Consider the following 22842-nt stretch of genomic DNA (forward strand, 5'->3'; position numbering starts at 1 on the left):
CTACTGGACCCCTCAGCCACCTTCGACACGGTCTCCCACTGCACCCTAATCATGAGGCTCCATGACGCCGGCATATGCGACAAGGCACTGAACTGGATCAACTCCTACCTCACTGGCCGACACAGTGAGTTAGACTACCCCTATTCATTTCAAAACCTGCAGAGATCAGCTGCGGTGTGCTCCAGGGTTCCTCCCAGGGCCCCTCCCTCTTCAACATCTACATGGCCCCCTTCGCAGACATCATCCGAAGCCACAGACTCAAAATCGTCTTCTACGCTGATGAAACATAGCGGATCCTCTACCTCACCAACAAACCCACAACTACCAGCACCAAGTTCCACAGCGGAATGTAGGCCGTCGCCATATGGATGAAAGACAGCTGCCTGAAGCTCAACTTGGACAAGACTGAAGTACTCATCCTGGGTCCCACCCCTTCAGCCGGGGATGACTCCTGGTGGATAACTGCTCTGGGTCCCCCTCCCTCCCCTACAGACCACATACGTCACCTTTGTCTCCTACTGGACTCATTGCTCACAATGAACCGCAAAATCAATGCAGTTTCCTCAGCCTGCTTCCACACACTTCACCTGAAAGACATTCAGATGGATCCCCACAGAATCCAGAAAGACTGTCACCCATGCACTCATCACCAGCAGACTCAACCACAGCAATGCACTCTACGCCGGCGTTACCCAGAAACAGCTCAAGAAACTAAAGAACATTCATAACGCTGCTGCCAGACTGGGCGCAGGATCAAGACTGATTTGCATATGGCTGGGTACAAACTGGAATGGCATGGTGAGCAAAAAAACAATGGATTTAGGCCCAGATCTCTGTACTGGGGTGGATGTATGACATTGTTCTGCATTCTGTCCATCAATTGTTGTTTTTGCATTTGTCACCCCGAGTGGGACGGGTATGCCCAGACGTGGGTCTCGTGCTCTCCATGCCACTGGAGTCAAGCTAGCCTGGCTGATGAGGGCTGAAAGCCCGAAACCGGTCCTTGGATGCTTGTTTCCCATCCAGGGAGGACCTGGCTTGGCAGTTCGGGCTGGACTGTTCCCATGAGGCACAGGGTCAAGACTGATTTGCATATGGCTGGGCCCAAACTGGAATGGCATGGTGAGCAAAAAAACGATAGACTTAGGCCCAGATCTCTGTACTGGGGTGAATGTACGACATTGTTCTGCATTCTGTCCATCAATTGTTGTTTATGCATTAGTTTTTTATTTTTTATTGAAGAAACTTGCACATCCAGTTACAAGGTATACAGGCGGGAATTCCGCAGATTAGGAAGAAAAGGCACAGCTGATTCATTCATCATAAAAACAGTTGCATAATGGTAGTCCACATCAGTGCACGAGGGGAAACAGCGGAGGATAGAGCGGGACAGGCCAGGTGGAGTGCCCAGAAGAGACACAGAGAGCCAGTAGTGAGCAGAGGAGGGGAGTAACCTCTAAAAGCCGGCACAGGGGGCCGCCGTGGGCGAGGAGCCGACAGGGAGCATGGGAGAGGACGCAGAGGGTGAGGCGCTCTGGCGCTGAAGATAAGAAACAAGGGGTTCTCAGATATTTTGCGGCCGACTAGTTGCCGGCGTCACGTCCCAGAATTCAGACAGACGCGTCTGACAACGCACCGCACCCTCAAGCCAAGTGCCAACCTTGGGCGCGGGCATTCGACCCCAATGCATGGCGACCCTACGTCGAGCAAGCACAAGCAGCATAGCAGTGAGCCTACGGGAGGCGTCGGGACAATGTTTCACAAAGCCTAATAGGCATATCAATGGGTCAGGTAAAACTGGCGTGGAAGTAATCTCAGTAATGGCAGTGCACACATCTCGCCAATATGTAGAGACCTCGGGATACAGCCATGCAAGATGAGAGAAGTCAGCGGCGGGGGCAGACCAACGAAGACATCTATTGCTGGGAACGAGGCCTATTCTATGCAACTGGGCAGGAGAGTGGTACAATCTGTGCAAATACTTAACATGCATGAGGCGCAGGCGGTAGTTAGAAAACAGTCGTTTAGTCTGCCTGCAACATTACAGCTAGGTCTCTGGAGCGAGTGGGGGGCCCAGGTCCTCGCTCCACGCAATGCGTGCCGGGTCTGTGGAGATCACGGATGCTGCCAGTGTAAGGGCATAAAGTCTGGAGACCAGCTTAAGGGGGGAAGCGGAGGTGTATGCAAGGTCGAGCGCAGTCATTGAAGGAGGAGGCTGTGGAAACGTGGGGTGTAGCTCCCGACAGGCTGCTCTAAGTTGATAGTAGAGCAGGGTGTCCAAGGAGCTGGATTAGGCTGGAAGAGAAAAGAAGTCGCCGGCAGGGTAGAGATCTAATAACGTGGAGAGCCCCAAACAAGTCGCACGTTTAACCATCCCGGCAGTATGCAGGGAAGGGAATGCTTGATGATATGCGATGGGCATGGAATTGGCAGAGAGTGAGCTAGAGGCGGAGAATTCCTGAAGACCATCCCAGGCCCAGCACAGAGTCTCAACCATATCTATCTCTTGGCGCGGAGGCTTTGTGGGGGCAAAGACAGCCGTCTGGAGCGGCAAGGGGGCCGCAAGGTCAGCTTCAACTGCTACATGAGGCTGGAAGGGCGTCGGATGTAACCAGAAGTGAAGGAAGCTGGCTTGAGCACTAAGAGCATATCATTTGAAATCCAGGCACCCAGCCCACCACTCGTTAAGGGGAGTGTGAGAATTTCATATGCAATTCTAGGCTGATGCCCAGCCCAGACAAGAGAGATGATGAGGGAGCAAAGTGTCCGAAAGAAATGAGCCGTGAGTGGGATGGGGATATTGAGAAATAGGTATAAAAACTTCGGGAGCACCACCATCTTGGCGATGGCTATGCGCCCCGCCAGGGACAAGGTCAGGCGCCGCCTGAGGGGCATCTTAGTCTCCATCCAGTCGACTGCACGGCCGAAGTTCGCCCTCCAAAGTTCGGCCACGTCTCTGCTGAGCCAGATGCTCAAGTATCTAGTAGGTCCAGAGGCCCACACAAACGGGTAGTCCAGGGTAAAGGGGACAGTGGCGTCTGTTAGAGGAAAGAGAATGGATTTACCCCAGTTAACCTGCACCCCAGACAAACCCCTGAATCGCACCACCTCGCGGACCATGGGACCGAGATTTTCTTGGGGGTTGCGGACATAGAGTGTGACAATGTCCGCATACATGGAGACGACCAGCGCACGAGCCGTGAATCCAAGGCCCCTCTGAGTGTGATGCTGTCAGAGCCGGGCGGCAAGTGGTTCCATAGCCATAGAAAAAAGCATAGCTGAGAGTGGGTACCCCTGCCTGGTTCCCCTAGAAATGGGGATGGGTTCCGAGATCTGACCATTAATACAAAGGCGAGCTGTGGGAAAGGAATAAAGGAGGTGGATTTTGTGCAAAAATAATTGGCTGAAGCCTAAGCAGGGGAGATAATAAAAGAGGAAAGGCCACTTGAGAGTGTCAAAGGCTTTAGTGGCATCTAAAAGGACTGCCACGGCCGGAAGAGCAGGGTTAATCTGGTGGAGAACAGCAAATATAGTCCGAAGGTTATGCGACGTGGCACGACCAGGGATGTAACCGGACAGGTCAGGGTGGGCGATCAGGGGCATAAGAGGAAGGAGGCGGGAAGCCAATAACTAGGCAAATATTTTATTGTCGAAGGAGTAATTATACATAGCAGCAAGGTGCATAACAAGGGGGCGCAAAGGTCTTGTAGAAGGATGCAGGTAGACCGTCAGAGCCCGGAGTCTAATCGCCAGGTAGACTATTAATGGCCACCAAGATCTCCTCCTTGGAAAAGGGCTCATCGAGGTACACCCGATGACTGTTACCAAGCCAGAGAAGCTCAAGAGTGTCAAAATATTGATCCAGGATGTCATGAGAAGGAGCAAACCCAGCAGTGTAGAGTTGAGAATAAAAGATGGTGAACCTGGCTGATGAGGGCTGAAAGCCCGAAACCAGTCCTAGGATGCTTGTTTCCAGTCCAGGGAGAACCTGGCCTGGCAGTTCGGGCTGGGCTGTTCCCATTGGGCGCAGGGTCAAGACTGATTTGCATATGGCTGGGTGCAAACTGGAATGGCATGGTGAGCAAAAAAACTAAGGATTTAGGCCCAGATCTCTGTAATGGAGTGAATGTACAACATTGTCCTGCATTCTGTCCATCAATTGTTGTTTTTGCATTTTTTTCAGACTGGTCCTCAACATCCCCTGCTACAGCCACATCACATATCATTTCCGACAACTCCAGTGGCTCCTGATCAACAAGAGAGTCACCTTTAAGCTCCTCACACATGCCTACAAAGCTTTCCACAACATAGGACCAGCATACCTGAACCAGAGCCTTGCATTTCACGCAATCGCCAGATAACTCCATCCCACCCAACATGCCCTAGCCTCTGTCCCCAGAATCCACAAGACCAGAACCTGAGGAAGTTCATTCTCCTACCTCACTGCTAAGACCTGGAACACCCTGCCCTTCCACCTCAGGCATTCCGCATCGCTGACCCAATTCAAGAAGAACCTCAAGACCTGGCTCTTCGAATGATCATCCTCACCCAGAGGTGCCAGCAGCACCCCTCCCCCCAGCTCCTTGAGACCCTCACGAGTGAGTAGTCGCACTTTACAAACCCCTGACTGATTGATTGATTGATTGATTCCAAGGGAGAAATGTCTTTAAAGTGAATGCCAGGTTTTTCTAGCTTGTATTGATGAAACTTACGCTACTGTGAACACTTTTTTATCCATGTACTTTAACTTTAGCTGCACGAAAATAACCTCATAGCTGATTCTCATCTCAATTTTGTCCTTGTCTTTCAATTTTTCTTTACTACTGTAACATAAATGTTCGAAATATTGAAGAATTACCAATGCTTAATGCTTTCACCTTACAATGGTTTGTTATTAACTGTGCAAATAAAGGATTATAGATGTAAGTGCAATGCATTTCTTGTCTTTTTCCGAAATGTTAATACACCCTATCATGTTCCAAAATTTACTTTTTAAAAGGAGCCAATGGTGTTTTCTGAATCACTATATCCATAATAATAGCAACATTTGTAAAACACGGTATGGGGAGGATGGCTAGGATACAAACAGTAACCTGCACTGAAACCCATGTGGCAGTCTTGTATATCTCAATCATCTGAGTGTACCTTTGGAAAGCAATAATAGTTTGAGCCCTAAGGTTCAGCGATCACTTGCTTTGAGGCTAGGTTTACACTATACACCTCCACATACATACATATAAGTTAGGCCTTGTGTTTCTTAAATTTGCTATGTTCCCACCTGGGATAAGCCTGCTGATGACAGAAAGGTAATAAATTGAATCAATCAATCAATCTGGATTTGAAAAGCGTGGCTAATCACCCATGAGGGTATCCAGGTGCTGCGTGTGCTGCTTCAGGGGGCTCAGTCGAACACCCAGGTCTTGAGTCCTTTAATGAATTCCAGCAGAGAGGAGGAGGTCCGTAGGTGGATTGGGAGGTCATTCCAGGCCTTCGCGCGAGCTAGGAGAAGAGGTGTCCTCCACTGTTGCTGTGGCAGATGAGGGGGGTGTGGGCGAGGCAGAGGGAGGTGGAATGTAGGTGTCTGGAGGTAAGGTGGAAGTTAAGTCAGTGGTTGATGTACTCTGGTCCCTAGTTGGGGAGGGATTGCAAGGAGATGATCAGCATCTTGAACTAGCATCTCTTCTGAATGGGGAGCCAGTGGAGTTTCTTGAGGTGGGGGGTGATGGGGGTCAGTTTGGGGAGATCTGTCTGCTGCGTTCTGTATTGTCTGTAGTCTTTTGAGAAGGTATAAGGTGATTCTTGCATATAATGCATTTCTGTAGTCCAGTTGGCTGGTGAGCAAGGCTAGGGTGATGGTGCTCCTGGTGTCGTTGGCGAGCCACTTGAAAATCTTGCAGCGCATGCATAGGGTGGGGGAACGGGTGGATGAGACTGCGCTGTTCTGTTTTTGCTTGTTGAGCTTACTGTCAAGGATAATGCCAAGGTTGCGGGAGTGGTCTGTGTGCATGGTATGTATGTGGTATTTATATTGCACAAACCTAGTTGATTGGAAGCAGAGCACTTTATTTACATTGTCAATTCATTGCCCAAACTGACAAAGCCCATTTTGTCAAAGGCTAACATATCCACTTGACCCAATTTGCAGTGCTTAATTTGAGCTGATGGAACATGGGGATGTCACCGCCACTGTTTTTTAGGTCTTGGTACTTTTTTTTAATCATCAGAATTTGACCCTGATCAAAAAAGAGAAAGACAGCAAGAGGAGGAAGAGAAAAACAGAAAAACAGGGAGAAAGGAAGAAAGCAGGAATGAAAAAGACACTGCAAGAGTGAGATGAAGGGGTAGCGAGTGTAGGGTGCTGGAAGGAAGAGGCATGAAGGGAAACAAGACTATATAGCCTTGGTATTCAGAAAACCAGACATTCAACAGTGGCACCAGCAGGGTTTTGAGAAATATGTTGGTGTGAGTTGGTCGTTTGTTTGTGTGAATGTGAGACAGAGAACAAGAAATAAGTGACAAGTGGAAATGTAAAGTGGACGGCATGGAAAAAGATAAAGACAGCAAGCATGAGAGAAACAGAAAAACATGTCCTGAATAAATACCAATTTAGAAAACCAAGTCAACTTATCAAGCAGAAAGAAGGTTGGGGTAAGAACATTTGTAAACCAAGGGAAGGAGCTGATTGAAAATCAAAAGGATTTGAAAATTGGATCAAACATTCTGTCAGAAATGTTTACATAGCGTAAATGACATAGTGCTAGTGCAATCCATGATATAGAATATGTTTAAGACAACTGATAGCAAGCCTGGTACAGCGCTGAAAGCTCTAAAAATGTACACATATGTAGCGGCATTGGAGTCAAAATCAGACGAGTTAAAATGCAAGTACAATAAGGGAGGGTGGGATCATTAAGAACACTTAAGAAGTATGAGACCAGTAAAAAACTCTGTACTTGATTACATTCCTAAAATTACACCTACCAAGAGTCAATGCATTATCTCACATCCCAAAAAGGGATATATTATTTACAGAATTCAAAATGGTTCCATTGTTTCTGACCAGAGTCTCACTAAGAAATTATAGTTATTAAGGTTTAAGAATACGAAACAATGTTACAATGAGAATTAACACTGGTGTTTGTCCTTGTATCAAAATATTTTTTTCCCTCCAGAAAGAAAAGAAAGTTTTAAACGTTTGATGGTTGCATAACACATAGCAGTGGGGTGAAGGAATATTCTAACAAAAATATAATTTGACGGAATTAGTTGTCCTAAATATTGTTATAACAAATATCGCATTAGAGTTAATAATAGCAAATGTACCCCTAATGGGATGATATGTTTGTAAATGTAATTCAAAACAAAATATTGGCAGACGATGTTCTAGCTTATGATATTCGGGCATATAACACACTGTTGGAAATTACCCTCTCTGCAGGGTCACTCCAGACATGTTGCCTTCCTCCTCCTCTTTGAGCTGAATATGTTTTTGTTGGCTTTGGGACTCTGCACCTTACCACAGCTAAATAGTGCAAAAGGGCTTGAGCTCTTTCTCTAAAACGTGGTGACACTGGTTTATACCCAATTGGCATATTCAGTTTATTTATAAGTCCCTAGAAAGGTGGATTACATGTACCCAGGACCAGTAAATTAAATGCTACTAGTGGGCCTGTAGCACTGATTGTGCCACCCACTGAAGCAGCCTTTACAACATGTTCAAGCCTGCCTTTGAAGAGTCTGTGTATGCAGTTTAACCTGCCATTTCAACTTGGCAAAACAAAACATTGGACAGGCCAAAACTTTCCTTTTTACTACATATAAGTCACCACTAGGTAGGCCCCGAACCGCTCAAAGGGCAGGGTGCAATGTATTTATAAAGTAGTACATGTACTTTTAAGTTTTACATGTCCTGGTAGTGAAAAACTATTACATTCATTTTTCACTACTGCAAGGATCATCTCTCTCACAGGGTAACATTGGAGTTGCCTTATTACATTTTATAAGTGTAATTTCTAAATGGGAAGATATGATTGATTCAAGTTTGGTGTCTTTGAATTCCTAATTTAAAATCCTAAATTATGGTGAAGTCAGATTTTAAATTACAATTCAGAAAATGCCACTTTTAGAAAGTTCAAACATACATAAAATCCACTAATACTGACTCAGCAACTACAAACTTTCATTTGTGATCATGATTATTATATTTAATAACATCGATCACCTTTTAATGTCTTCTTTTTTCTTTATACCATTCATAACAAAATACTAATTTATACATAACACATTGAAATACACATAACATACAATGTAAATATCTCATCACTGTTCAGTGAAATACATTGTCACCCACCACACACAAAACAAAATACAATTACAAAGTCAAGTCATTACAAATCAATATGAAACACAAATCAAACAGTTCTGGATTTAAATGCCCAAGAGAAAATGTTTCTTTGCTTCCACTACTACTACTAAATTTATTCCTTCTAAATGTGCTTGCCCAGCCTCATAGTGCCAAACTGATCAGGAAAAAAGGAGTGGCCTTATGATTATTCAATACCATCCTCCGTAGTTCCCGCACTCACTAGTGTCCTGCACTTTCGCCTGCGTTAACCTCAACGCATTTCAAACCCTTCACACTTAAAGGTTCTCATCAGGACTCAGAACTGACGTGAATTCATATCTATTCGGTCCGTGTGTGATGAGCACCTATTTGATGTGCCCCTTGGCAAACCATATGACTTAAAACCACCTCTACTTCTTCTTTCAACTTCAATTAATCCCAATCCATTGCATTGGCTGGACAGGGTAGACTCTTGTTCACCGGGAGTGGTTGGCTTCAACAATTGAAATTAGGACCTGAAATCTTCTGTCTCCATTTTACGGGCGGAGCGAAACACTGTCCGGAGTCCTGAACGTGTTGTGGCCTAGCCTTGCTGACTGTTTAAGGGCCCATTCCTAAGTATATGTATTGAACTTTTAGAAAGTTGGCAATTTTTAGTCTTAGATATTTCGTACCTGCAGCTTGTCTCTGGTTCCATGACTGAGTGTAGTTGGCAGTTGGACTTTGTATATTACCCCTAGACAGCCACACACAATGGGAACTTAGGTGTGACTGAATTGGCCATCACTGGCAGGATTGGAGGGAGGAGCTGGGCCCATTATCACTTACACCTGAATACGGTGTGTCTTGTCTCAACACAAAGGGCTCCATGCCCCCTTCAAAGGCATGCCTCTAGAAGCTTCTTTCCACTTCAAAGGCACAGCTGTGTATAAAAGAAGTACTTTCGCTGGACATGCCATTAAGGATATGACCAGACACGATAAAGCTCTGTGGTTTGGGCGGCCTTTTAGGTTTGAGAGTGAGGTGAACAATTGTGTTACAGAACGGCGGTGGACCGCTTGAACTCTTTACTGTGGGTCATCTCTTGTACCACCTGGTTTACCCTCATGATTTTATTATATGCGCAGGGTGACTATACTACTTTAGTCCTGGTAAGTGCCACTGAACTCCACACGGGGTCCTCTGTAGGCAGAAATATGATGACCTTGTAAAAGGGGTATTTTTTCCAAACCCCTTGCCTCGCCTACTTTTTAATCCTATTCACTCGGATCACCAGAATAAAGCTGATACCCAGCCCACTAGGAGATGGTTTTATTCATACAACTTCTTCCATTTTGCTTGCACTCTGAAATGTATGCTCATCTAACCCAAAACTCTGCTGCTTCTCTCCATTGGGGAATTTGTAACCCACACCAGTACCTTGTGGGCCTGGTGTGAGGAGTGAACCTAATGATAAAGTATGTCACCCTCAGGTGAGTGAGGGTTCTTGTCCTAAGAAAAGCATTTTCCAACAGGCAATTCTCTACTTCCTTCCCTTTTTTCTGAGAGAGCAGATGTACTTTGGGTGACTTTCTATATGACCAGGGAGCAATAATTATCTGGGCGGGTTTCCTTATCCCATTATACCCCCAGTGTATTGCGTATAAAAGAAGAACAACATACACCACCTCTTCAGTACCATAATAGACCTATGGTGCATCTCCAACCCACATCCTTGCATCCCTCCTCAACAGCAGAGGGATGCAAGACACCAGACTCCCCAGACTTGCCAGGTGGTGGGCACACCGAGACTGTGCTGGAGACGGCCCTGGGGGGGTGGCAGTCCCCAGGGCCATGTATGGCTCCAGGAAGGAGTCTGCGCAGGCTCCCTCCATTACAGGATATAGCCCCAAAGAGGTAGTGGTTGCCCAGGGCTGTGGGGGGCCACGCGGCCCCACTTTAATTTTTACCATTTGCCCTGGGGAAGGGGTGGTTTCCAGGGCTGCGAGGGGGGGGGCTGGAGTCTTCCCTCTATTAATATTACATTAATCCACAGGGAGGTGGTGGTCCTTCGGCTGCAGGGGGTGCATGGTCCCCACCATTTATGCCCTGCTTTCTCCCAGGGAGGTGGTGGTCCCAAGGGCTGCGGGGTCGGCACGCCCCCCCCCCGTTAATTAAAGTTAAACCCCCGGGAGGTGGCGGCCCTCGGGGTTGGGGGGCCTCCTGGCCATCTGCATTTTCACTTAAAAGTCCCAGGGAGGTGGCGGGCCTTAGGCTGTGTTATCCTAGAGACCTCCCCATTTATTAATTGAAGAAACCCCAGGGATGTGGTGGTCCCCGGGTGTGAAGGTGCTGTTCGGGGACCCCCGCATAATTTAAATGAAAAAACCCAGGGAGCTGGAGGTCCCCGGGAAACTTTAGGAAGGGGGCCCCATGCACCCCCTCCTTTATTTTTATCATGCTACTGGGATTTGGCCCACCCGGGGGCTTCATATAAAAGGCGCGCTGGAGTCTATGTGTCTTTTTTAAAATTAATTTTGCAGTTGATTAGCAGATCCACCTGCGAATTAGCGGCACAATTACAAAAAAATGCTTTTAAACCACAGCGGGTTCCCTGTGGGACCCCCCCACCATATCTGGAGGGTTCAGAGTATTCCTATCCTGCCCCCTTTTCTTTATTTTTTACTATGTTTGTGGGACTCGGCTTCAAGGTGAGCCCCAAGATGGCTGCCAAAACTTACTGGTTGAAGTGTTCGTAGTCAATCAAATTTTAGTAGGATTCGTGAGTCCACTACCAGGACTTGCGTCCCCAGATATCTATTTTTTTACGGTCAAATATCTCAAAAACTACTGAACACATTTAAACCAAATCACAAAAAGCACGCTTTCTGGACCAACATCAAGCTTTCTGCCAAATTTGGTGTAATTCCGTTTATCGGTTCGGGCTGTAGTCGTGTTCCAAACATAAAAAATCCCCGTAGATAAAGCATGCAGAAAACATGCTTTGGGAGCCCCCTTTTTTCTCGGCCCCTGCTTGATGGAGCACCTAAAACATTTCAACACAGCAGCTGAATCAAAAAGGGGACTTTTTAAAAAAATGTTGTGAAGATTCATCAAGCGGCGCCAAAGGTATTGCTAAAACAAAAAACGCTTGTCCTATGGAAACTTTGATACTAACTATAACTGCCTACTGGTGACAGGATAGTTTTTGCAGACTGTTAGTGAAAATAAATTGCTTACCTGGGAATTGCCTTTTGATTGTGAAACTTTAATTTGTCTGTACTCATGATTTTTGAGACGGGCACTCTGTTGCTCTCGTGGGGATGTTTTGTGTCTTACAAAAATACATAATGATGATTCATAAGAATCATTTAAGGCTGTCCTGTAAGAATTGTAGCATAGACAGTTCCCTTGGGATTACATTATTCATCTGTAGGAAACACATCAGACTACACTGTGAGGCTCCTACGAAAAACCAAGAAAAAAACGCACAAATGTCATATGGAAAATTATTAAATACATATACAGCGGGATTACTTTCTCACCAAATATTAACAACTACGATTTTTATGGCTGATGACCAGGGCTGACTTTAGGGTGGTGCGAATGGGGCGGCCGCATGGGGTGCTGACCTTGAGGGGGGCACTGACCTCAATGGGGGCCCTATGTTTAGCAATAACTTAAAATTGAAAAGCACCTGCTGGAGAGTTCCTTGTGCGTCCAATTTTCAGGCAGCAATAAAAATGTCAAGATAACTCTTGTGATTAATGTTCCTGCTAGAGAGAGAGATCAGAGTTTTTTTAGAGGCAGTTTTGACTCCTCATAAAGTACCGCAGAGGGTAAATATGCCTGCTGCAAAGAGCAGATCTGTATTCTATGTGGATAACTGAGTAGATTAGTAAAGCCAGCCTTTACCAGTGCTTTAAAATAAATGCAATGTATATGAGCGAGAGGCTATGGAGAGATGAGGGGCACTTTTGCCAGGTGGTAGTGAGGGCATTCGAGGAATAGGTCATGAGAGGGAGGGGGCGCCAAATAAATGTTGTCGCACTGGGCACCTCCAGTTACAAGTGCTATGCTGATGGCCATAAACTTATATTCTCTGCCCTTGCTCCAAGTAAAACAAGAAAAGGCCCTGCTTAGCTTAGAGACCATTTGATGCTCTCCACTCCAAACTACCTTAGCTGATAATAATCATTCTAGCAATAGACAGAATTTTAGAAACATACCTCTTAAGACACGCCAATTCAGAATATTAAGTACTCCAACGATAATTATTCCCTGAAGGTAGATCTGCTTTCCATTGGGTTTATTTTTAGCAGAGTATAATCAAATTCAGACCGCATTCTAATTGCCATAATTGTCCCATCGAGCGGTAGGGACAATATAACTCATCGAACCCTTAGCATTTAACTAAACGTTTATATTGTTTTTCCTAAAAGATTCAACAAATCAGCAATTCTTGTTTGATGTTTTTGCATGTTTATTGCATTGATTCAACTTTTGAAATGAATAATACACAAATTGCATTACATTTTTACCTTCCATTTAAATCATGTAAACTACAGGCTCACACACACAGACCACATAACACCAACAAGTGCATCTCAAGAATATTTATAACACAAAATTGATCTGTGACTCTGTAATGATGTATCAGAGGATAGTGAATCATTACCCCCTCATGGCTCCTTCTCGTCCTAGTCCTAACATATTGAGGCAATTCTGCCTCCTGACAGCCAATCAGAACTCTTATAATATTTTCATATGCATGTGCTGGGCTGGGGCGGGGAGCTTTCTCTTGTGTTCTGGCCTCAGGTTGTTCCTGTAATGGGGTCTTCTAGCGGCATCCGGTTCCCGCGCCCATAATGTTTGTTCTGTGACTGTGTGAGAGACTGCAGGGCTGTTCCTTTTTCTTTCCCAGATCTCGTGTTGTTATGACTTGGTTGTTTGGGGACAGTTTATTAGGGGAGTTGCTGGGCACTTCCTGGTGTGTGCTGTGGCTTCCTGATACTGCTGGGTCTAGCCTGCGGGATTTGGTTCATTCTGCTGTGATGCCTTCCCATCCGGGCTGCGCTGCTTGAGCCTTCTCCTTCCTCCTCTCCGGAGGGTGGGAGTATGTGGTCATTTTCCCTGCTGGTGGGTATGTCCAGTGAAAACTTTACGCCTGCTTCCTTGTCTGTGGAGGGGTGACTCCCTGTATTGTTTCTCATGGTGCATGACCTGCCTTTCCATTATGTCATCTGTGGGGTTCTGGCTGTCTCATGGCTTGAGGTCGACATGCAGGGGATTCCGCATTTTCTGAGGAAGCGGCCTCACCTGATGGTGTTTGTTACTCATTTTCCTCTGGTTCATGGGGTCTGTCTGTTTTGACCTCCATGTCAATTTCCTCATCTTTGTCTTAGGAGGAGTCTGCTCTCATGTGTTCTTATGCTGCTTCTCATTTTGGGGTTTGGGCTTGTACTTCCTCAGTCTCTGCTTTGTAGGTCCCTTCTAGGGGTTTGGGTACCTTTTTGTCTGTCTTCCGGATCAGGGGGATCTCCCTCCTATCTTGGAGCAGATGGAGGCCTTGGCTCAGTTTCTGTCTGCTGTGTTGCCCTGAGGGTCCTCTCCTCAGCTGCTGGGGCGGTGGTGGCTGGTAGGAGGTCTTTCTGGACCGCGCTATGGTGCATTGATGCTGCGCAGATGCCTTGGTCTGTTGCCTGCCGTTTGTGGTTCTCAGGCTTTTTTGGCTTACTTTAAAGGTGGTCTGTACAGAGGGGCTTTTCTTTCTTCCTTCTTTTGCAGTTTCTTGATTCTCTGTCTTCTCCTCGGCCCTTTTGTGGTCGGGCCCGTGGTCGGTGGGCTGCATTCCATTTGGTTCCCAGCCTCTGCAGTGCCTGCTGCTGTCCCTGGGTGTTGGTCAGTTATTGTTCTGCCCAGGAGGAGTCACCGTGTCCTGGTGGTTCCGGTTACGGTCTCTTCCTCAAAGGGTTGTGTTCCGCTCCTGGTGTTTCACTGGTTGTGAGTTCCCTGTCTACATTGTTGGTGATGTTGCAATTTTGGGACTCGGCTCGGTTGTTCCTGGCTCATTGGTCCAGTCTGATTTCCGCCAGGTGGGTCTTATCAGTCATTAATCTTGGTTACAGGATTCAGTTCGGTGGCCGTCCCCCTTTTGGACTGTTTTCAAGGTTACCCCATTGTCCGTTGGCCCCGTGTTGCTCTCTGCCATCTTCTCTGCCGATGGCCTATTTTTGTCCTGGAGCACTATTGTGCTGGTTCTGGTGACGGAGTGGGGCCTAGGGTGCTTTTTCTCTCTGTTCCTGGTCCCGGCGCCCGATGGTTTGTTCCGCTCAGTTTCTGAATTCCCAGGCTTTGTACAGTTTGGTGCGGCTGGGTCATTTTTAGATGATTCCCTTGCTGTCTGTCGTTCCCCTCATCCTGGTGGGCAATTTTTTGGCTTCCCTGGGTTTGGAAGTCGCCTGTTTTGACATTCCCATCTATCCGGCGGGTCCGCAGTTCCTGCGGTTTGCGGTTTGGGGTGGATGGGTTCCATTGCCAGTTTCAGGTGTTGCCTTTCGGCCTCTCTACTGCTCCCCGGGTTTTTCTACGGTGTTGGCTCCTGCTGTGGGAGTTTTGCTGAGTCTGGGTTTCCCAGTGTTTCCCTATGTTGCTTTTATCTGGTTTCTGCTTCCACCCTCCTTGTGGCTCTTCTGGCAGTGGTGGCATTGCTGGCCTTGTTTCAAGGATCTGACGTTCATGTTGGATCTGGCCTTCTCTCATCTGGTTCCGGTTCTGGGACTTCAGTTTCTCGGAGGCCTGTTCGACGCTTTGCAGGGGGCTGTTTTCTCTCTCCGGCTCAGTTCTCTGCCCTTTTGACTCTTCTGCGGGTCCTGCTGGGTCGCCCTTTTGCCCCTGCTCAGGGTTGGTTGCGGGTCCAGGGGTTGGTGACTGCCTCCACTGCTGTGGTTCCTTGCGCTCGCCTGCACCTCAGGTCCTTGGTGATTCTTCTGTTGGCTCGCTGAGACCCTTCCCATATCAGTTGCATGGCTCTGGTTCCACTCTACCCTGTTCTGGTTCCTAATTTGGTATGGTGGTTTTGCTCTCCTACCCTGGTGTGGGAGTGCGTTTTCTGCTTCCTTCTCTCCTCTTGTTGAGCGCGGACACCTGTCCTTGGGGTTGGGGTCCTTGGTGGCTGACGAGTCTCTTGGTTTGTCCCATCATTCAGGTGGCTTGTTGTTACTTGCGCCTTCTTGGGGGGTCCAGGTGCGTGTGTCTGTGCCTGCTGCCTTCCATGTTTGTGTCTGGGTGCCCTCTCATCTGTTGGCATTGTGGGCTGTTTACACTCAGAGGCTTCTGTAATTCGTAGGGATGGCTTGGGCTGCTTACTCCCGTCCTCTGTTTTGTGCCATCTGTCTTTTCCGGTTTCTTTGTCCTCGGATCTGGACTCTCTGGATCTGTCTTTGTGCTTACCCTCACGACGCTCTTCTCCCCCGGTTTGTTCCGCGGTGGTCTGTCCTCAGGCTTGGGGGTTGCTCTCTCGTTTTCTTGGCCTATGGGCTTTCTGTAGGCCTATTTCCCTCTTCCGGGGGGGGCTGCAGTGGAATCGGGGGGGGGGGGGTGAAGGTGTCTGTGCTGTTGGTTGCTCCTTTTTGGCCTCGCTGCCTTTGCTTTCCGCTCCTGCTGCTACTGGGGGGGCGGGTTTGGCCAGCTTCTCTTGACCCCGGGTCCGCTTCTGTGTCAGCACCAGTCTTTGCCCTATCTTTGTCGCCTGCATCTGTCGGCCTAGCTCTTGAGCGACTGTCATTGGTGACTTTGGGCTGTTCTTCTGTGGTGCCTGTGGCATTCCGTTGTCGCGTCGGCCTTCTACACTTAAGGACTGTGGTGCGCGTTGAGGCTCTTTTGTCTATTGGTGCTCTTCTCTTGGTTTGGATCCATGGTTGGTGGTCTGGCTTCTCTTCTTGTCTTTCTCCGAGATGGGTTTTCGATGGACCTTCCCCCTTCCGCCTTGTCTGCTCGTTGGGCTGTGGTTCAGGCATTGTCGGGATCTCGGGCCTCTTTGGAGGTTGTTCCTCCTTGGGTGTGTCGGATTCTGTGTTGTTTTCGACTTCCACATCCGATCTCTGCTGTGATTGTGTCTCCTTGGGTTTGCCTACTGTTTTGCGGGGTCTGCAGTAGCACCCTTTTGTGCCTTTTTTGGAGGCTGTTTGCTGTGGTTGTTCGCAACTGTGGCTTTTTTGTTGTCCGTCTCCTCTGTGCAGCAGATGGGGGAGTTTGGTGCTTTGCTTCTCTCCTTCCCTTATTTGCAGTTTCTGCTGGATGGGTTGTTTTGCAGCTGGGCCTGTTTTTTTTCACTGGGATTCCTTCGGGTTCCATTTGCTGTTGGAGGTGATTCCTTCCTATTTTGCCTGGGGTTGGGGATTCCTTTGTACCTTCATCCTTGGTTGGTCGCACCCTTCGTTTTTTCTTTCTCCGTTCCTTGGGGTTTTGTCATTCACCTTCCCTGTTTTTCTCATGTGGGAGTGTGGCTCAGGGATGTTTGGTTTCTCCTTCCACCTTCACTCGCTATGTGCGTTTAGCGGTCTGCCTATCCTGTGGGTCTGTCTCCTCCGTCTCTGGTGCTGGGTCGTGCGGCACGTTCTGTGTCCGCATTCTGGGCTGCAGAGGTGGGGGTCTCTGTCCAGGTGTTTTGTGGAGCGGCCACTTGGCTGTCCCTTCCCACATTTGTTTGGCATTGTCGCTTTGCTGTTTTCCTTACCTCTGTGGCCCGTTTTGCTGTTGGCGTTTTGTACGCTGCTGTTCCTTAATCCTTTGTTTGATTAAGTTTTGTACTTTTGCAAGGATCTCTGGTGTCCTGCGTTTTTTCTTCTTGGGTCTCTGCTTGTGAGTTCATCACTATGTTAGGACAGGAACGAGGAGGACCCATGAGGGGGTAATGTCTTGTCACTTACCGGTAATCTTCATTACCCCCAGTAGGGTCCTCCTCGTCCCAGTCCTGTTCCCTCCCTCCCTCCCGCTGTGTTTGTGTCTGGACTTGTTGATAACAGGCATGGCGGTGGGTGGGAGGGGCTTATGTACCCTTTGAAAATATTATAAGCGTTCTGATTGGCTGTCGGGAGGCAGGATTGCCTCAATATGTTAGGACTGGGATGAGGAGGACCCTAATCTAGGTAATGAAGATTACCGGTAAGTAACAAGACAGTATAGGGTACAGTCCTAAGTGTGCATGAAAGCTGAACTTAAAAGGGAATTCTTCATTAATAGATTCCAAGCCCCCTTATCTTCATCTACTTTTGCACAAAGACTGATTTTAGTTCCTGATAATTTTAGAAGCATGAGCAGTATAAAGTCAGGCCAAGCCACCCAAACGAGCAAACTGTGGATGTGAATTAATCACTGCTCATCAGGTTTCTGCCTAGTATTTCCTGACTCAGGGTTACTGATACCAGATATCGAAAGGCAATGAAATGCTCATGTTTTTTGGATTTTGCAGAATACCATGTAGGAGTCAGTGTTTCTGCACAAACTTCAACACGTTTGTTGCCCTGTATTTCATCCCTTGATCTTGTCTGCTTTAAGCAGCTGAAGTCTCTGGGTGAAATACTCTATCTAGTATTCCAGATGGGACCAGTGACTAGTGTTTCGGTCCCATTAGGACACCGGTACCACTTCTTGGAATGATGCTGATGGAGAGTAAAATAGGGATGTGAAGACTCCTCTGTGTTCCTAATATTTTGGCCTGGTTAGACCAGATTAGACTCCACTTAAATAGCAAACGCAGCTTGATGCACGCTGCGGATACTGTGAGGACATCAGACTGGAGGTAATTGAAAGACACAGATTGTGATTTCTTTCTGAGGATTAAAGTCAGCAAAGGTGGGTCTTATACGTATTTGAGGAAATACTTTCTTAGAATACTTATTGAAGTATGTCTTTGTTATTACTCAAAAATATATGAGGTCAAGATAATACCATTGGTGTTATGGCTTCGCTGTATATGCCTTAGATGGAATTTCAATTGTGATTTTATTGGGGGAAAAAATCTTTAAATCTACTTTGCGGCTTCTCTAATTTCCTGGGATACAAGAAAATTGAATACAAATTGACTTGGCTTATTAGCAATACAAGCTGAGTTTTTACCATTAGGGTTTTTAAAGGATTTGGTGTACAAATAGTGCACCTAGCTGTTGCAAGTGACCAATCTTGTTTTTCCACGTGAAAGATGAAGATATGTGCGGGAAAGTAAGTGTGTATTATTTTGGGTAGAAGAGTTGGGACTGTTGGTAGGGTTGAAAAACCCACGTAAAGTTTACGAAGTCGGCAGTCTCGTTTGAGCAGGATAAGAAATATAATGAAGGCAAGAAAGCCCCACGTCTGTTGGTTGAGCATCAGACAGAAAAGTGAGCAGGGATATACTTAGACTTTATCTTCGAATACTGCCTCGGTAGTATCCTTATGAGCCTGGGAATATTCCTTGCTGAAAATGTTCTTTTTTGTTCAATCTTTATTTTAGCTTCTAATGAAGCATACAACACATTTGACAATAATATTGCATAACAACCCAGTTTTAATTTCTTCACAATATCAGCACACCTTTCCTCTAGTTGACCATCCATCACAAATGATCTTTGCATCATATATTCACATGTATTTAACCTATATAAACACCACATTTCTCAGAGGTGTCACTAGTTCCCCTCCTCTGCCTAGCAGCTTACTACCTGCTCCCTCCTTCCGTGCCCCAACCCCACTATTCGGGGCAGCACTGCAGTCTGTATCCGCTAATAATCCGCTCAAATGTGGCCCCCAAAAATCACATGGTCTGGCCGTCAGCTGTATCAAGCCTTAGTGGGAGGCCATCAGTTCATTGCAATATGCTATGGTCCAGATGTATCAATATTGGATTTTGCAATTCCAGAACAGCGAATTTTACCGATTCGCTATTATGGAATCGCAAAATGCAATGTATGTAGGTTTCGCAATAATAATTGTGATTCCTACATATTCCTTATTTGTGACTTGCAAATTGCGAGTCGCAAATAGGGAATACCTTCCCATTTATTCCTATGGGCCTAGAGGCCCATAGGAATGAATGGAAATTGAATGCGCAATTTGCTAGTAGCCAATAGCTACTCGCAAATTGCGCATGCAATTTCAAAGGTGCAAGGGTGCCAAATGGACACCCTGTTGCATCCCTGGAATATGCATGTGTGCACATGTGGCGCACATACATGCCCTAAGGGCATGTATGCACGCCACAAGGCACCTTGAAAAATTCAAACAAAAAGTGCATTTTTCATGGAATTCGCATATTACCACCAACTTGAAGTTGGTGGTAATTTGCAATTCCTTAAAGGCAGGTCGCAAATCTTTTTGGCGTCCCGCATTTCATTTAAAGAATCACAAATTGCGATTCCTTAAATCCATACGCAAAATAGGGAATCAAAAATTTTGCAATTCCCTATTTTACGAATGCCTTTTGGGATGATACATCCCAAAAGGCTTTTTCCCGTTCGCAAACGGGCCAATTCTGCGAATTGGCCCGTTTGCGATTGGGAAAAACGCTTGATACATCTGGCCCTATATCCTGCTTCCAGTCCTTCAATGTGGGCAGGGCAAAAACACTGAGATTGTCCCAGGTAGCCCTAGAGTTTGAGTTTAAAACATTTATAAAGCGCACGTTCACCTGGCGGTTTCTTGGCGCTATAGAGAGCTGAACCTTTAGAGAACAGGAAAGTCAAGAGGGAGTGGAGAGATTTATAGTGGGAAGGCTTGTAAGAATAGAAAGGTTTTCAGCGCCTTTCGGAAGTGAGAGTATTCGGTGGAGGATCTGAGGTGGGCTGGTAGGGAGTTCCAGAAGGAGGGGGCGAGTGTGGAGAATTTTGAACCCCCCCACTTTTTGCGCCTAAAACGGGGAACTGGCAGCAGATGTTGGGAAGAAGAGCGTAGTTCCCGGACTGGGGCATAGGATTTAATTTCCGAGGAGATAAAGGCAGGGGCGGAACCAGCCCGGGCCTGAAAAGTGATACAGCCCATCTTGAACTTGGATCGTTCTCGGATGGGGAGCCAGTGTAAGGACTTGAGGAGCAGCGTGACGTGATGGGATTTGGCCAGGTTGTAGACTAGGCGGGCAGCCTGGTTTTGGACCAGCTGTAGTCGCCGCATACTGTATGCGGGCATGCCACAGTATAGGGCGTTGCCATTGTCTAGGCGAGAGATAACCATTGCCAGGACAATGAGCTTTAAGGCAGAGAAAGAGAAGAAGCGGGAGACCCTTCGAATGGTGCGAAGTGAAAGAAAGGAGGAGGATACCGCTGAACTGACCTGGGAGTGCGGGGTGAGTTGATCGTTCAGTTTGATTCCAAGTGTTTTCACGGAGGAAGATGGAGAGGGAGGGGGACCTAGGGAGGGGGGACAAAAGAGGGGAGTCCAGGGACTGGAGGGACCACCCGTCAAAACCAGCTCGGTTTTGTCGGGATTTAATTTCAGGTGGTTGTGGTTCATCCAGTCTCGGATGAAGATCATAATAGATTGAAATTTGGTTATGGGCTCAGGGGATGATGATAAGGAAAAAATGAGCTGGAGGTCGTCCGCCTAGTTATAGACGGAGACCTCCATTTGCTGAAGGGCAAAGATGAGGGGGGCAATGTACAGATTAAACAGAAGTGGGGAAAGGGAGGAGCCCTGAGGGACCCCGCATTGTATCTTCCGTGGCTCCGCCGAGAAGTCGCCCAGGCGCACAGCTTGGGTACGGTCCCTGAGGAAGGAGGACAGCCAGACCAGGGCGGAGCCTCCAACCCCGGCCGCCCTGACACGGAAGAGTAAGATGGAGTGATCAACCGTGTCAAAGGCGGCAGAGAGGTCAAGGAGGACAAGGGCCTGGGGGAGGTTGGTGTCCATGCCCTCTCTGAGGTTGTCGAGGACCGAGAGCACCACAGACTCCGTGGAGTGTGCGGGCGGAAACCGGCCTGACGGGGGGCTAGCACCCCGTTTTCCTCCACGAAGGCAGTGAGCGCTCTGGTCACATGTCGCTCCAATACCTTCCCTAGGAAGGGTAGTAGGGAGATGGGGCGGTAGTTGACAAGAGCGGAAGGGTCGGCACCAGGTTTTTTGAGGATGGGGACAATGATGGCTGATTTTAGGGATGAAGTGACAATGCCCTGAGACAGAGAGCTGTTCAGAAAGGTGATCGGGGGTTGCACACAGATCGAGTAGATGTGCCTGAGGATGTGAGCAGGACAAGGGTCTAAAGGGGAGCCAGATTTAACCAAGGGGAGGAGGGAGAGGAAAGTCTCTTCCGTCAGGAGGGGGAATGAGTCAAGGCGAGCCTCGACTGAAGGACATTGTGGGTCAAGGAAAGAAGGGGAGGTGGGGGGGATATTGGCTTTGATTTTTGAGATTTTATCCAAGAAGTAAGTATTAAGGGAGTCGCATAGAGCCTGGGAAGGGAAGGGTTTGAGGGTGGCTCTATCGGAGTAGGCGAGGTCGTGGACGATAGAGAAGATTTCTTTGGGCTGGTTTTCGGCAGCCAAGATTTTAGAGGAGAAGTAGGCCGTTTTAGTGGTCAGAATAGTTTTTTTATATTGAGACAAGAGGGTGATGAACTGAGCTTTAAGGTTGGGGCAATAATCTTGCCTCCAGGCACGCTCAGCATGACGGACTGTGAGTTTTAAGGCCTTCAATTCATCGTTGAACCAACGGTTGGCATCGTTCGCCCGTCTGGAGGACACTCGCCTGAGAGGGGCGGCCGAGTCGCAGCCTGACAGAAGCCATGATTTGATAGAGTCGGCTTGCGCGGAGATTGGCTGGCCGAGTAAGCTCGGACAGGAGGAAGAGAGAGTGGTGGAGAGAGAGGCCGCATCCACCTGGCTCCAAGAGCATGCCCAGATGTTTTTGGGAAGAGAGGGCTTAGTGGCTGGGCTGAGGTGTAGGGAAAAAGAAATCAAAAAGTGGTCGGACCAGGGGCATGGGAAGATGGACAAGGAACGTATGGGGCAGTTGAGGGACCAGATCTGATCAAGGATGTGGCCCTGAATGTGAGTGGGTGAGTGGACGTGGGACTCGAAATTGAGGGAACGAAGGGTGTCCGAGAATTCTTTGGAGGTAGAGCATTCTGCGGGATCTGAGGGCCAAAAATTGAAGTCGCCTAGTACCATGATGGAAGAATTGTTGACCGCTAAGGTGGCCACAAGATCTTGGAACCCAGCGAGAAAGAGTTAAGAGGGTTGGGGGGAGCGATACATGAGCAGGCAGGTGAGTGGAACCGTAAAGGACGGGGAACGAGCAACTAAGAAGTCTGACGAGCCAATGGAGGAAAAGGTTAGAGGCTGGAAGGAGAATTCTCTACGAGCAATCAGGGTGACACCGCCGCTCGATTTGCCTGAGGGTCGGTCGGTGCGCAGCGCGTAATAAGTGGCGGGGAGAGCAGCTAGTAGGGAGGGGAGGGAACTGTCACAAAACCAAGTCTCTGTGAGAAATAAGAGATCTGGTTTGTGCGTATCCAGTAGGACAAAGAGTTCTTGACAATGCTTGACAGCTGA

The sequence above is a fragment of the Triturus cristatus genome, chromosome 12 (assembly GCF_964204655.1).
Source record: "Triturus cristatus chromosome 12, aTriCri1.1, whole genome shotgun sequence".
Lineage (NCBI taxonomy): Eukaryota > Metazoa > Chordata > Amphibia > Caudata > Salamandridae > Triturus > Triturus cristatus.